Source organism: Chlorocebus sabaeus, chromosome 16 (assembly GCF_047675955.1).
Source record: "Chlorocebus sabaeus isolate Y175 chromosome 16, mChlSab1.0.hap1, whole genome shotgun sequence".
Taxonomy (NCBI): Eukaryota; Metazoa; Chordata; class Mammalia; order Primates; family Cercopithecidae; genus Chlorocebus; species Chlorocebus sabaeus.
Window position 1 is genome coordinate 57454706 of NC_132919.1, and position 13852 is coordinate 57468557.

Below are 13852 nucleotides of genomic sequence, written 5' to 3' on the forward strand. Positions count from 1 at the left end.
ATCCTGGCACTTTGGGAGACCAAGAAGGGTGGGTTACCTGAAGTCAGGAGTTTGAGACCAGCCTGGCCAACATGGCAAAACCCCACCTCTACTAAAAATACAAAAATTAGCCGGGCATGGTGGCGCATGCCTGTAATCCCAGTTACTCCAGAAGCTGGGAGGCCGAGGTTCCAGTGAGCCAAGATCGCACCACTGCACTCCAGCCTGGGCAACAAAGTGGGACTCTGTCTCGGAAAAAAAAAAAAAAAAAAAAAAGGAGTATCATATATGACCTTTGCCACAATCTCTTTCTGTGCACACACAAATACACTGCCTGCCTAACTCAATTCATTGAATTTTGGGGGTGGAATTGATGAATAACACAAGAAAAGGAAAAAAGAAAGAAACGTTTGGGAAGGAAATAAGTAATACAGGAGGTCTGTTATGGGTTGCACCCATTTGAGGAATAAAGGAATTAAAACTCCCAAAAGAGGACAAATATTAACCAATATGTATGAACAGATGCAGAAAACAAATCCTCATTTGCAACCTGGAACTAATTGTTTAGTATGATTTTTGATACATATAAGAAGGAGTACCAGGCTGGGTATGGTGGCTCACACCTGTAATCCCAGCACTTCGGGAGGCCAAGTGGGAGGACCGCTTGAGATCAAGAGTCCAAGACCAGCCTGAGTAACATAGTGAGACCCTTGTCTCTACAAGAAAAGCAAAAATTAGCCAGTCATGGTGGCTCACACCTGTGATACCAGCTACTCAGAAGGCTGAGGTGGGAGGATCAACTGAGCCTAGGAGGTCAAGGCTGCAGTGAGCTGTTATCACACCACTGCCCTCCAACCTGGGCGACAGAGCAAGGAAAAAACAAAAAAGGAATAGTCTGATACCTAAGACAGGTTAAAGTGATGGGGGTATTGATAACCATAAAGGTTGGCTCCAAGCCTGTAGAATTGATCATTTAAAAGCATAAAACCAGCCTGGGCAACATGATGAAACCGCCTCTATAAAAAATACAAAAATTAGCCAGGCATGGAGGCATGTGCCTGTAGCCCCAGCTATTCAGTAGGCTGAGGTGGAAGGATCGCCTGAGCCCAGGAAGTTGAGGCTGCAGTGAGCCATGATCATGCCACTGTACTCCAGCCTGGGTGACACAGTGAGACTCTGTCTCAAGAAACAAATAACAAAAATAAAAAATAAAAAGCATAGGACATGGGGAAATTTTCCGCTATGTTGATTTACTATTCCAGTTTCATGTTGATATAATACATCGAGATGGACTTTTTTTTGGTTAAGGTTTTTATCTTGAGGACATAACCTCTGGATTTGAAGGTCATGGTATATCCCATGCTGTTCTTCAGTGTGATAACTTAGGAACACATATGATTTGAACTCATTTGGGTTTAGAGAGGAGGTCAGAAATTGAGAGCCGTTTACTTTAAAAAAATGTAGAGAATTTTTGAAAGTGGCGTCAGTATGTCCATATTCAAGTGGAGATAAAATGAACCAAAATAAAAGAACTGTGGGCAGACAGGACAACTGTGGATTATGCATCAATTCTTTTGAAAAGTGCTATCTTGAAGATAAATCTTGACTCAATCTTTAGAGAAACTAAGATAACCTTGATGAGCAGTGAAGGAATCACAAGATGTGAAATTCCTTGAAGAAAAATTTATTGACTTTAAATAATTTTGTCTAGTATTACACATAATTTTTAAAACTCTTTACACTGTATAAAGTCAGCATGTATTTTTGGCTCAAAGTTTCGCTAGTGTTTTCTGTAGAGGGAATAAAAATTAAATTTAACAGTTTCATTTGTGGTATGCTTTAGGCTTGAAACACTGAAGGCCCTCTCCCCATCTGCCTGCTCCCCTTATACATTTTTTTCCCTTGCTCTATTTTGGGTACAGGCTTCTTGCTTTGCTTTTCCTTCCTTTTGTTGTTTCACTTCAGTTAATTAATTGTATAATCTGTAAGAAATTTATACAGAATTAAAGACAAATACTGCAGGAAAGTAAATTACTAAAATAAAGGAAACCCTATAAAAAAAGAAGGCAAGTATTAACATTCTCATATCAAATACCAGTTAGATTGACCTTATTTAACTGCAAGCCCCCAATGATTATAGCATCAATTAGATGATAAGGGAATAAAGAATACATAACTCTTAACAATGAAGAATTCCTAGTTTATCAAGAGACATGTGGTTCAAAGGAAAATCTAAAATGCTAGTGATACATAGGCAATCAGGAATGCTGAAATACATTTAAAAATAGCTGTGAAACTGGTGAAAGTTGTCAATATCCACAGGGCAATAATCAGTTGCTTTCTGCCAGCACACAATTCATCTGCATTTCTATGGTCAGAAAACATGTGTATTATTCTTAGTTCTCTACAATTTACAGAGTCATAAAATATCTCATAGATAATGATAGGTAGAGATAATCCAGTAAGATGTGCATGACACGACACCTGGTACCCTTTTATACCCATTTCAAAGTCTACTAATATAATACTATAGTATAATACTAATACAATATAACGATATCAATATACTTGGGCTTGTTGGTTTCTGTACCACTTTGTACTTGTAGGACTTACTGAATATCTCAAATAGCTTTTGTCTATGTGGGTTATAACTATCAACACTTAATGTTTTGGTAATTGAAAAAAAGAAAATTTTAAATATTGATTGATTTGAAAATAGCAATGATGAACATGTTGCATATTAACATTCTATCTTGGTATTTTCAGGAGGAAAAATAATTAATTTTTTCCCAAACTCCTCCTAGTTCTTAGCTGGGACTTCTATAATGAAAGATAGATTAACAAGAGAAAAATTAAGTTATTGATGAATATTGCACACATCATGCAGAGAAATCTCAAGGAAAAGTAATTCAAAGCAGTGGCTTAGAAACTGTGGGAAGGTAAAATATATGGGAGGAAACTAGAGCAGTCAGGTTTGTTTGCAGATTCCTCTGGTGCCATGTCTGGGCTTATAAGAGTCTAGGATTGTCTCCAGTAAAGAAAAATTAAGGGAGAAAAGGGGTTGGATAGAGATAGCTTTTCTTCTGTTTGCTGCTTCGTAATTGCCGTCAGCCTGAAAATAATTTTTATGTCAAAGCAGCAAATTTTGGGGTGGCATATTCTGGTTTCCTTCAGTATTATTATATTTGTATCACTTGGATGTTACAGATACCCTGAAAGAGAATCACTGTCTTAAAATGTTAGTTGTTTCCAGAATATCAAAAAGCATAATTAAGTACTGTCTTAGTTCATGCTGCTACAACACAATATCATAAACTGAGTGGTTTATAAACAATCAGCATGTATTTTTTACAGTTCTGGAGGCTGGGAAGTCCATAATCAAGATACTGGCAGATTTCAGTGTCTGATCAGGGCTGGTTTGCTGTTTCACAGGCAGCTGTCCTTTCACCTCATATGGTGGAAGAGCAGAAGAGGAAGGGATCTCCGGAGTCTTCTTTCTTTCCTTCCTTCCTTCCTTCCTTCCTTCCTTCCTTCCTTCCTTCCTTCCTTCCTTCCTTCCTTCCTTCCTTCCTTCCCTCCTTCCTTCCCTCCCTCTCTCTCTCTCTCTCTCTTTTTCTCTCTTTCTCTCTCTCTTTCTTTCTTTCTTCTTTTTTTTTCAGTCTCACTCTGTCACCCAAGCTGGAGTGTGCTGGCATGATCTCAGCTCACTGCAACCTCTGCCTCCGGGTTTAAGCGATTCTCCTGCTTCAGCCTCCAAAGCAGCTGGGACTACAAGCACGCCATCACACCTGCTTAATTTTTGTCATTTTAGTAGGGATGGGGTTTTGCCATGTTGGCCAGGCTGATATCAGAACTCCTGGGCTCAAGTGATCCACTCGCCTCAGTCTCCCAAAGTGCTGGGATTATAGGTGTGAGCTACTGCCCCCAGCCTGGAGTTTCTTTTATAAGGGCTCCAGCCTCTTGACCAAATCACTTTCCAACGACCCCACCTTGTAATAACATCACATTTGGGCAATAGATTTTAACATATAAATTTTGGCAGAACACAAATATTCAGTCTACATCACAAAGGATTGCTACTTTAGGACAATACATGTTTTTTTTTTTTGGAAAAGGCAAGTACAGTTTTATTTTTCTGTCACTATTACACTTGATGGAATGTCATCCTCTTTTTTATACTGTTCAATAAAAGTAATCAATTTTATTTTTAAGACAGGGTCCTGCTCTGTTGCCCAGGCTGGAGTGAAAAGTGACTAATTTCTCTTTCACAGAGAAAACTAGGGAATGGATAACTAAGAACAGTCTCACAGACAAGCGTTTTTCAGCAGACTGGCAGCACTCATGAACACAAGTAAAACAACTTGCTGCAACCACATACATCTCTTTTACATCTTCTTAAAGTGGCAAAAAAAAAAAAAATTAAAAGAGGCATTAAAAAGAGGTCATGAATAGACCCAGAGATATGCCTCTCAATAGCATATACAAATAAAAATCAAACATGTAAAGACTACCTCACTGACTACCTCGATTTAATATGAATCTGAGCCTGGATGGGAATTGTAAGCTAGAAGGATGATGATTGAGACACAAACATCAAAGACAGCTTCGAGGCTTTGAATTTGGGTGACTTGGAAGAGGAAGGAATTTAGAAGAAGAGGGATGGGGGTGGTGCCATGGTGATCACACGCATCGTGAGGGGGTTGCATATAATCACAGTAGGAAGATACGTTTCCAGGAAGGTGATGTCTGGGACATCATGAGTTTGAGATGTCAAAACAATTGGGGAAAATGGCCAGCAAGCATTTGGCGGTGTATCAGTAGAATTTGGAAAATATGCCAAGTCATTTGTTTGGGCTGCTCTTACAGGTTACAGATTTGAGTATTGAGGTGATACTTGAGGCCATGCAAATAGAAGAAAGCCAAGAGAAAATAAAGAGGAAAAAAAAGTGACTTAGAACTTCATTGTTATTCAGACTGCGTGTAAGTATTGCTTAATTTGTTCTAAAATAGTGTTGCTTATAACTGTCTTGAAAGTGCAAAAACGGCCAGACACAGTGGCTCACGCCTATGATCCCAACACACTGGGAGGCTGAGCAGCGCAGATCACTTGAGCCTAGGAGTTTGAGACCAGCCTGGCCAACATAGTGAAACCCCATCTCTACTAAAAATACAAAAATTAGCTGGGCATGGTGGAGCACACCTGTAGTTCCAGCTACGCGGGAGGCTGAGGCAGAAGAATCACTTGAAGCCGAAAGGCGGAGGTTGCAATGAGCTAAGATTGTGCCACAGCACTCCAGCCTGGGCAACAGGGGGAGACTTTGTCTCAAAAAATAAAAATAAAAAAGAAAGAAAGAAAATGCAAAAGCCAAAAAAGATTATCACACTAGCGTGATTAGACTTGAGGCCACTGACACAGTGTCAAACATTATATTTAAGTATTCATCAAGATTGAGGAATACTTAAATCCACACTCAGAGAACTATGCCAGTTTCACCTCCCTTCTATTTTGAATTTATTTATTTATTTATTTTTTTAGACGGAGTATCGTTCTGTCGCCCAGGCTGGAGTGCAGTGGCACCATCTTGCCTCACTGCAACCACCACCTCCCAGGTTCAAGTGATTCTCCTGCCTCAGCCTCCTGAGTAGCTAGAATTACAGGTGCCCACCACCATGCCTGGCTAATTTTTGTATTTTTAGAAGAGACGGGGTTTCACTATGTTGGCCAGGCTGGTCTCAAACTCCTGACTTCGTGATCCGCCCGCCTTGGCCTCCCAAAGTGCTGGGATTACAGGTATGAGCCACTGTGCCCAGCCCTACTTTGAACTTTTTTATGCATTGGTTTTCTCTTAGTCTGTAACTTGCTTGATTTTTTTTTTTTTTTTTTTAATTAGCTCATTAATCTCTTGTTGGCCTGAGTTGGATTTGTAACACTGTTGGGTTTACCTTGATGCCAATCTGGAAATCTATTGGGATTCTGCTGTTGTAACTAACTCATGGTTTTATTCAGGTGGTGACAGGCTCATTTGCCTAGGTCCCCAGAGTACATTACCTGGTGTTCACCCACCAGTGAATTATTCTAGTACAACATATATCTGGGTCACCACTTTTCTTTCAAAATGTTTCAGGGAACTTATTACATGCTGTGAAAACCAATTGTATTTCTATCTTTTGAAGTATGCCCATCAGTGTTTAGGACAATATCTAGCACATAGTTAGTGCTCAACAAATAGAGGTTGAATAAATGAGTGTGGTCTTGAATACACAGATAAATTTTGAGTTATTTACTGAGGTTGTTCCCACCTTCTGTAAATTATATTATGAAATTTGAACTACTCAGTATACTTAACATAGAGATGGAATAGTCAAATTGGTAGCATTTGTACTCTAAAATAAGCTTTTGAAAAACACAAATAAGAAAATATTTTTGAGGGACTGGGTGTGGTGGCTCATGCCTGTAATCCCAGCTCTTTGGGAGGCCAAGGAGGGAGGATCACTTGAGTCTGGGAGTTTGAGACCAATCTGGGCAACATAGTGAGAACTCATCTTCACACACAGACACACACACAGACACACACACACACACACACACACACACACACACAGCGGAACATGATGATGCACACCTGTTGTCCCACTCACTCAGAGGGCTGAGGTGGGAGTGTTGGCAGTGGCGAATCCATATAGGTCTGCAGCTACCTCAATTCTTGCTTCCTCAGAAGAAAGAATTTGACCAAGGGGCATAAGGCAGAGTGAGAGACTGAGGCAAGTTTTAGAGCAGGAATGAAAGTTTATTAAAAAGTTTTAGATCAGGAATGAAAGCAAGTAAAACACACTGGAAGATGGCCAAGCAGGCAACCTGAGAGATTCAAGTGTGCAGTCTGGCCTTTGACTTGGGATCTTATACACTGGCATGCTTCCAGGGTTGCATTACTTCTCCCCTGATTCTTCCTTTGGGGTGGGCTGTCTGCATGCACAGTGGCCTGCTAGCACTTGGTGGGGCTGCACTTGAAGTGTGTTTACTGAAGTTGTACACATGCTCACTTGAGGCGTTCTTCCCTTAACAGTCAAGCATTTCCAGAGAAAGTTCATATACCAGTTAAACTCTGCTATTTTGCCTCTTAGTGCACATGCTTGAGCCCAGTTGCTCAACTCCTGAGATCTTAGTGGGAAGATGCTGATCACCAGTTTCAGGCATTTCTATCTATTGGGAGACTGTCTTTCCCTGCCGCCAGCTGCGACTAATTATTCTTTTAAAGAGACAGTGTAACCACTGACTGACCACTACCTGATGGTCACCTGACATTCCTGATGGCGGAGGAGCCTCTCCTGCTCTGCTCATATTAGACTAATTACCTACTGTAACAGTAGGATCTCTGGAGCCTAGGAGTTTGAGGCTGCAGTAAGCTGGGATCATGCCACTATACTCTAGCCTGGGTGACAGAGCAAGACCCTGTCTGAATACATATATATATGTACACACATACACACACACACACACACACACATATATATATATATTTGAAAGCCTAGAGTTTCACCTCTCAGAGCTGGGCTTTTTGGAAAGTGTAAACCAAAATTAAATTCTAAATACCCCAACTAACTGAATAGACTCCACTTCTTGAAATCGCCTTCACAAAAATTATAAAAGTGAGAAAATTATGACAGTGAGAGATCTAAGCAACCCACATCTTGCCTTTAATCTCCAAACTGCCCTTAATTATTCTTGGGCTTGGGCCAAGCTAACTTTGAGAGACATTTAGTTTATAGTTTATTTATTTAGAGATAGGGTCTCACTCTGTTGCCAGGCTGGAGTGCAGTGGTGTGATCCCGGCTCACAGCAGCCTTGACGTTCTGGGCTAAGCCTCCCAAGTAGCTGGGACTCCAGGTGCACCTGGCTAATTTTTGTATTTTTTTGTAGAGATGGGTTTTGCCATGTTGCCCAGGCTCACATTTTCAGGGAAATTGATTGGAGTAATAAATTAGTCTGCCATGTGGTGTGACCAGCCTCACATCAATTAAACTTTTTTTTTTTTATTGCAGTGCCATGGTCTCAGTGAATTGGTTTTGTCTGTGCAATGGGTAGGAATAATTCATTAGGCGGTTAGGCTGTTGTCCAAGGACATTCTAAAGTAAACCTGGGCCGGGCATGGTGGCTCACTCCTGTAATCCCGGCACTTTGGGAAGTCGAGGTGGGCAAATCACCTGAGGTGAGGCGTTTGAGACCAGCCTGGCCAACATGGTGAAACCCCATCCCTATGACAAATACGAAAATTAGCTGGGCATGGTGGCACATACCTGTAATCCCAGCTAGTCGGGAGGCTGAGGCAGGAGAATCACTTGAACTTGGAAGGTAGAGGTTGCAGTGAGCCGAGATCATGCCACTGCATTCCAGCCTGGGTGACAGAGTGAGACTTTAAATCAAATAAAAATAAAAATATATAAAGTAAACCTGATGCTGGTTGCAGTAGCTCACGCCTGTAATCCTAGCACTTTGGGAGGCTGACTCAGGTGGATCATGGGATCAGGAGTTCAAGACCAGTCTGACCAACATGATGAAATCCCGTCTCTACCAAAAATAGAAAAAAAATTAGCCAGGTGTGGTGGTGCGTGCCTGTAATCCCAGCTACTCAGGAAGCTGAGGCAGGAGAATCGCTTGAACCTGGGAGGCAGAGGTTGCAGTGAGCCGAGATCGTGCCATTGCACTCCAGCCTGAACAGAGCAAGACTCCGTCTGGAAAAAAAAAAAAGGAAAAAAAAAAGAAAGACAAACCAATCCACAATAACAAAAGTCATGTTTCAGTGTCAGGCAGAATTGTTTGTAATAACGAACATTTCTTTTCTTTTCTTTTTCTTTTTGAGACAGACTCTCGCTCTGTCAATAGGGCTGGAGTGTAGCGGTGCTATCTCAGCTCACTGCAACATTTACCTCCTGGGTTGAAGCAATTCTCCCACCTCACCCTCCCAAGTAGCTGGGACTACAGGCATGCGTCAATATGCCCGGCTAATTTTTGTATTTTTAGTAGAGATGGGGTTTCACCATGTTAGCCAGGCTGGTCTCAAACCCCTGACCTCAGGTGATCCACTCGCCTTAGCCTCCCAAAGTGCTGGGATTACAGGCATGAACCACCGCGCCCAGCCTGAACATTTATTTTCAAAAGGGATCTCATCAAGCTTAAGGATAGAGAGCAGCAGTAGGAGATTCTTTAATAGCACAAGATCAGGTTTCATCGTTACTTCCACTGACGCTTGAAATTCAACTCTGTTGTAGAGAAAATTTGAGGACCCCTATGTTGGAAATAAGGCAAGGCATAAAAAAAGTTACATACAAAAAAAAAAAAATGGCTTTTTGTGTGTTCCATTCAGCAGCCCTATCTAAAAGAACAATAAATTCAATTTACATACTGTAATTAAAATAACGCAATATAAGGGATTAAATCAGAAACAGACACATTCTCCTTATTTTTCTATCTCCAACCGGTAAACATGGGCAGAACAAGGAAGGAAACACTTTGGGGATTACAAAGAACAATAGAGCTAAAATAAACAAACAAACAAATAAATAAAGCCTAAATTTATTTACCTGAGATTTTATTTGAAAATTCTTCATGTCATCTCATCATTAAGATACTTGGTGGGTTTCCTAGATAATCAGACACATTTAGCTTTCCTATTTTGACTTTATTGCACATTTACATATATATTTTGAAAAAATATTTTTTATGTTATCAATACACTATATGCTTATTGCAAAAAATGTGATAAAAATTCGTATAATCCTGCTACCCAGACATAATCATTGTTAATCTTTTGTAATATATTTCCTAAGGCTTTTCTCTATGCATCTATCCATATATTTTACATTGTGGATATCACAGTACATAAATAACTTTTTATTCTACATTTTGTTTCTTTTTTTTTTCTTTTTTTGAGATGGAGTCTCACTCTGTTGCCCAGGCTGGCGTGCAGTAGCTCGATCTCGGCTCACTGCAATCTCCACCTCCTGGGTTCAAGTCATTCTCGTGCCTCAGCCTCCTGAGTAGCTGGGATTACAGACGTGCGCTGCCACGCCCAGCTAATTTTTGTATTTTTAGTAGAGACAGGGTTTCACCATGTTGGCCAGGATGGTCTCAAACTCCCGACCTCAGGTGATCTGCCCACCTCAGCCTCCCAAAGTGCTGGGATTACAGGCATAAGCTACCGCACCTGGCCATTAGCCTATATTTTAAAATAGAACATAATCATTTTCCCATGATTAAAAAAAATGAAAAGTTTTGGCTGTCTAATTTTCTGTCTATGTTGTGCCATAACACACTCAACAATTTTTTGAGTGTGTTAGGGTACAAACACACACTTGTGTGTTGTGGTCAAACAAAATATCTTTTGAACATTGTGTTGTTTTTCTATTTTAAATTGTAAATAAAGAATGTGATGAATATAAATAAGCTCACATACAGGGCTACATTTCAGTTCCCTCCCATTCCTCCCCACCCATACCTTACACTCTGCACACAGGATAGATTGCTAGAAGTTGAATTTCTTGATCTAATGGTAAGAACATTACTGAATTATGTTCCCCACCCAAATTCATATGTTAGGCCTAATCTCCAATGTGACTATATCTGGAAAGAGGTCATTAGGAAATAAAGGTCACAAGGATAGGACCCTGACCAACAGGAAGGACTATAGTCTTATAAGAAAAGAAAGATATTTCTCTCTCCTGCAGCCCTGCTCTGTGAGAACACAGCAAGAAAGCAGCCCTCTACAAGTCAGAGAGAGAGTCCTCACCAGAAATCAAATCAGCTGGCACCTTATCTTGGACACCAGCCTCCAGAACGGTGAGAAATACATTTCTGTGGTTTAAGCCACTGAGTCTACGGTATTTTGTTATGGCAGCCTAAGCAAATTAGTAAAAGCACTTTTTTTTTTTTTTTTTTAGACAGAGTCTCCCTCTGTCACCCAGGTTGGAGTGCAGGGGCATGATCTCGGCTCACTGCAACCTCTGCCTCCTGGGTTCAAGCAATTCTGGTGCCTCAGTCTCCCGAGTAGCTGGGATTGCAGGCATGCACCACCATGCCTGGCTAATTTTGTATTTTTAGTAGAGACGGAGTTTCTCCATGTTGGTCAGGCTGGTCTTGAACCCCCGACCTCAGGCGATCCGCCCGCCTTGGCCTCCCAAAGTGCTGGGATTACAAGCATAAGCCACTGCCCCCTGCCAATTTTTGTATTTTTAGTAGAGATGGGGTTTCACCATGTTGGCCAGACTGGTCTTGAACTCCTGGTCTCAAGTGATCCACCTGCCTTAGCCTCCTGAAGTGCTAGAATTCAGGCATAAGCCACCACACCTGGCTTAAAAACATTTTTAAAGTTCTTGACACATGTTGATAAATTACTTTCGAGAAAGATGTTACCACTACATGCCACTCTGGCAGTATATAAGAAGCTCTATTGCTCTGTACCCTCATCAACATTCAGAAAAATGTTTTTTAGCTTAATTCTAAGATATATATCTTTAAAGTGTTTAAAAGTTCATACTTTTAAAGTTCTGTTTCATCAAGGTTGTCTTCACTTTTATGGCATTGCCCCCTGAATCTGCCCCTGTATTTTTAAGTTCCCAGTGTAGTAATATTTCATAGAGATAAAAATGCCCACTCGGGAATCCCAGAACAAAGTAAACAAACACATACAAACATTTAAAACTTTTCAGCATTTTATCATCTCCATTTTTATAGTTATGTAAAGGAAAAGCTAAGAATTAAGAACCTGAGATGGTTCCAAGGTCATGTAAAAACAGGATCAACAATCAAAGACTATGATATAGGCTCTCTCATTTAAGGCACTCACCTATTTTGGACAGAAAGATTTCATTTTTGTTAGAAAGTAGTCATACAGAAAAATTGCCATAGAAGCAGAAAATACACTTTCCCTTAGTAAATTTAAATAAAACCCTTATTAGCAGAACACTCTCCTTTTCCTGATAAGCACTCTAAATTCTTATAGGTCTCATGCACAATATTTTTTCTCTCCTTCAGCTTGAAATAGAAATGAGTGATTTAAGAGATGGGTCAGAGTTTGAAACTAAATTCCACTTCCCCATTTAGTTTTATACTGAGAACATTTGTTCTCTCCACAAAATGCAAATATTTCTAGTATTAATTAGTTTACTATTAAATAGTAACAGAAATTTGCCAATTAATGCCACTGATAATTATCTTGAGGACAAATTCAGGGTGTTGTGACTTTATGTCTGACTCACTTTTCCATTCTTACTCCATTCTTAACTCACCTGTTCCATTCAGTATTACTTTACAGTACATCGTGGACTGTTTTCCTAACTTGGCCTTGAGTTGGCACCAAGTGCACAGAGATGAAAATATCTTTCACGTCAGTCTGTCTTGCCTCATAACATTCTCAAGCTGTTTTCCCCATTTTAGCATTTCAAGGGCAGATCTCTCCTACTGGGTCCTCTTAAAGAGGTGCCTGCAGTTGATAATAGCACAAAGAAAAGAGAAAATTAAATTCACCTGTTCTGATCAAACAGGCAAAAGAACAATCCAATGTCAAATAAAGGATATTTCAAAAGTCAACAGACTTTTGTTGTTTGAAAACCCAGCCAGAAATGTCCTCAACCCAGAAAGATTTTCTTATGGGCTTTGAGTGTGCATCTTAATGTTATTTTTATAACATCAATGTTAGTTTTCATCTACCATAAATAGAAAAAAAAAAAAAAAACCCACAGCAACAACAAACCACTGAGTTGAGAATTGGAATGATAATTTGAGCAGAGTGATGAGTGAGTAGGGTATGGAATTAAAATGACAGTTCTTCATATAGAAAAATGTTACATTTAAGAAAAAAAATCTTCATGGTTCTAAAAATAAAGTCACTTCAGTGATAATTTTTTTTTTTTTTTCAATTTAGAAGTGCAGGGGTCAGAGGTGTTTGAACTAGAGCAAACTCCATCTTGAAGAAGGGTTTAGTAAAATAAGGCTGAGACCTACTAGGTTGCATTCATTAAAGCATTCTTAGTCATAGAATGAAACAGGAGGTCAGTATATGATACAGGTCATGAAGACCTTGCTGATAAAACAGGTTGCATAAAAAAGCCGCTAAAACCCACTAAAACCAAGATGGCGATGACAGTGACCTCTGGCGGTCCGCACTGCTACACTCCCAACAGCACCATGACAGTTTATAAACGCCATGGCAATGTCAGGAAGTTTTAGACTCTACACGGTTCAAAAAGGAGAGGTATAAATAGTCCACTTCTTGTTTAGCATATAATCAAGAAATAACCATGAAAATGGGCAACCTGCAGCCCTTGGGGCTGCTTTATTCCTTTACCTTCTTAACAAACTTGCTTTCACTTTGCTCTATGGCCTCACCTTGAATTCTTTCTTGCATGAGATCCAAGAACCTCTCTCAGGGTCTGGATCAGGACTCCTTTCTAGTAGCAGGGTATAACAATTCTAGTTTCTTAAATGTCTAATGTGTGCTATAAATTGAACAGAAAAGATGCAACTAAGTGTCTATAATTTACTTCAAATAAAATTAGGTTCAAAATAATTCTTCCTCTGTGTTCATTTTAGTGTGGAAAATGTCTGCTTTTTAAAAAAAAAAATTGTATAGAACAAGATGTTTCCCTATATTAGGTTCTAATAAAATTGAATCCATGCTGGAAAGGTTAATTTCCATAGTGTCAGTTGAGACTTTCAGAGAAGACTGAATGTAATTCAAAGAACCTTTTGATTCCTATAGAAAATTAGATGGTGTTCCTCTTCTTTCTACTAACCTAAATGTACACCCCAGGATAAATGGTATCAGAGGATACCTTAGGAGAGGTGTGGCAATTCCGTGCCCCTACACTTCAGCAAGTT

The 13852-nt window shown here is 39.9% G+C and overlaps 1 long non-coding RNA gene and 1 pseudogene across 6 annotated transcripts in view; one reads left to right on the forward strand and one right to left on the reverse strand.

Annotated features, from left to right (window-relative positions):
• The first annotated feature begins 490 nt into the window (after nucleotides 1-490).
• On the forward strand, nucleotides 491-579 carry LOC119622227 (small nucleolar RNA SNORA40; annotated as a pseudogene).
• An 891-nt stretch (nucleotides 580-1470) lies between these two features.
• Nucleotides 1471-13852, reverse strand: part of LOC103243133 (uncharacterized) — a 30401-nt gene continuing 18019 nt past the window's right edge. For 3 of the 6 annotated variants that reach the window (XR_012088852.1, XR_012088854.1, XR_012088851.1), the window contains exons 6-7: nucleotides 8275-12455; nucleotides 1471-1961 (exon numbers count right to left, since the gene is read on the reverse strand). This is a non-coding gene — a long non-coding RNA (uncharacterized lncRNA). Of the gene's footprint in view, nucleotides 1962-7969; nucleotides 12456-13852 lie in introns of those variants that run through there. The other 3 variants (XR_012088853.1, XR_501007.3, XR_501005.3) reach the window with 3 other exon arrangements.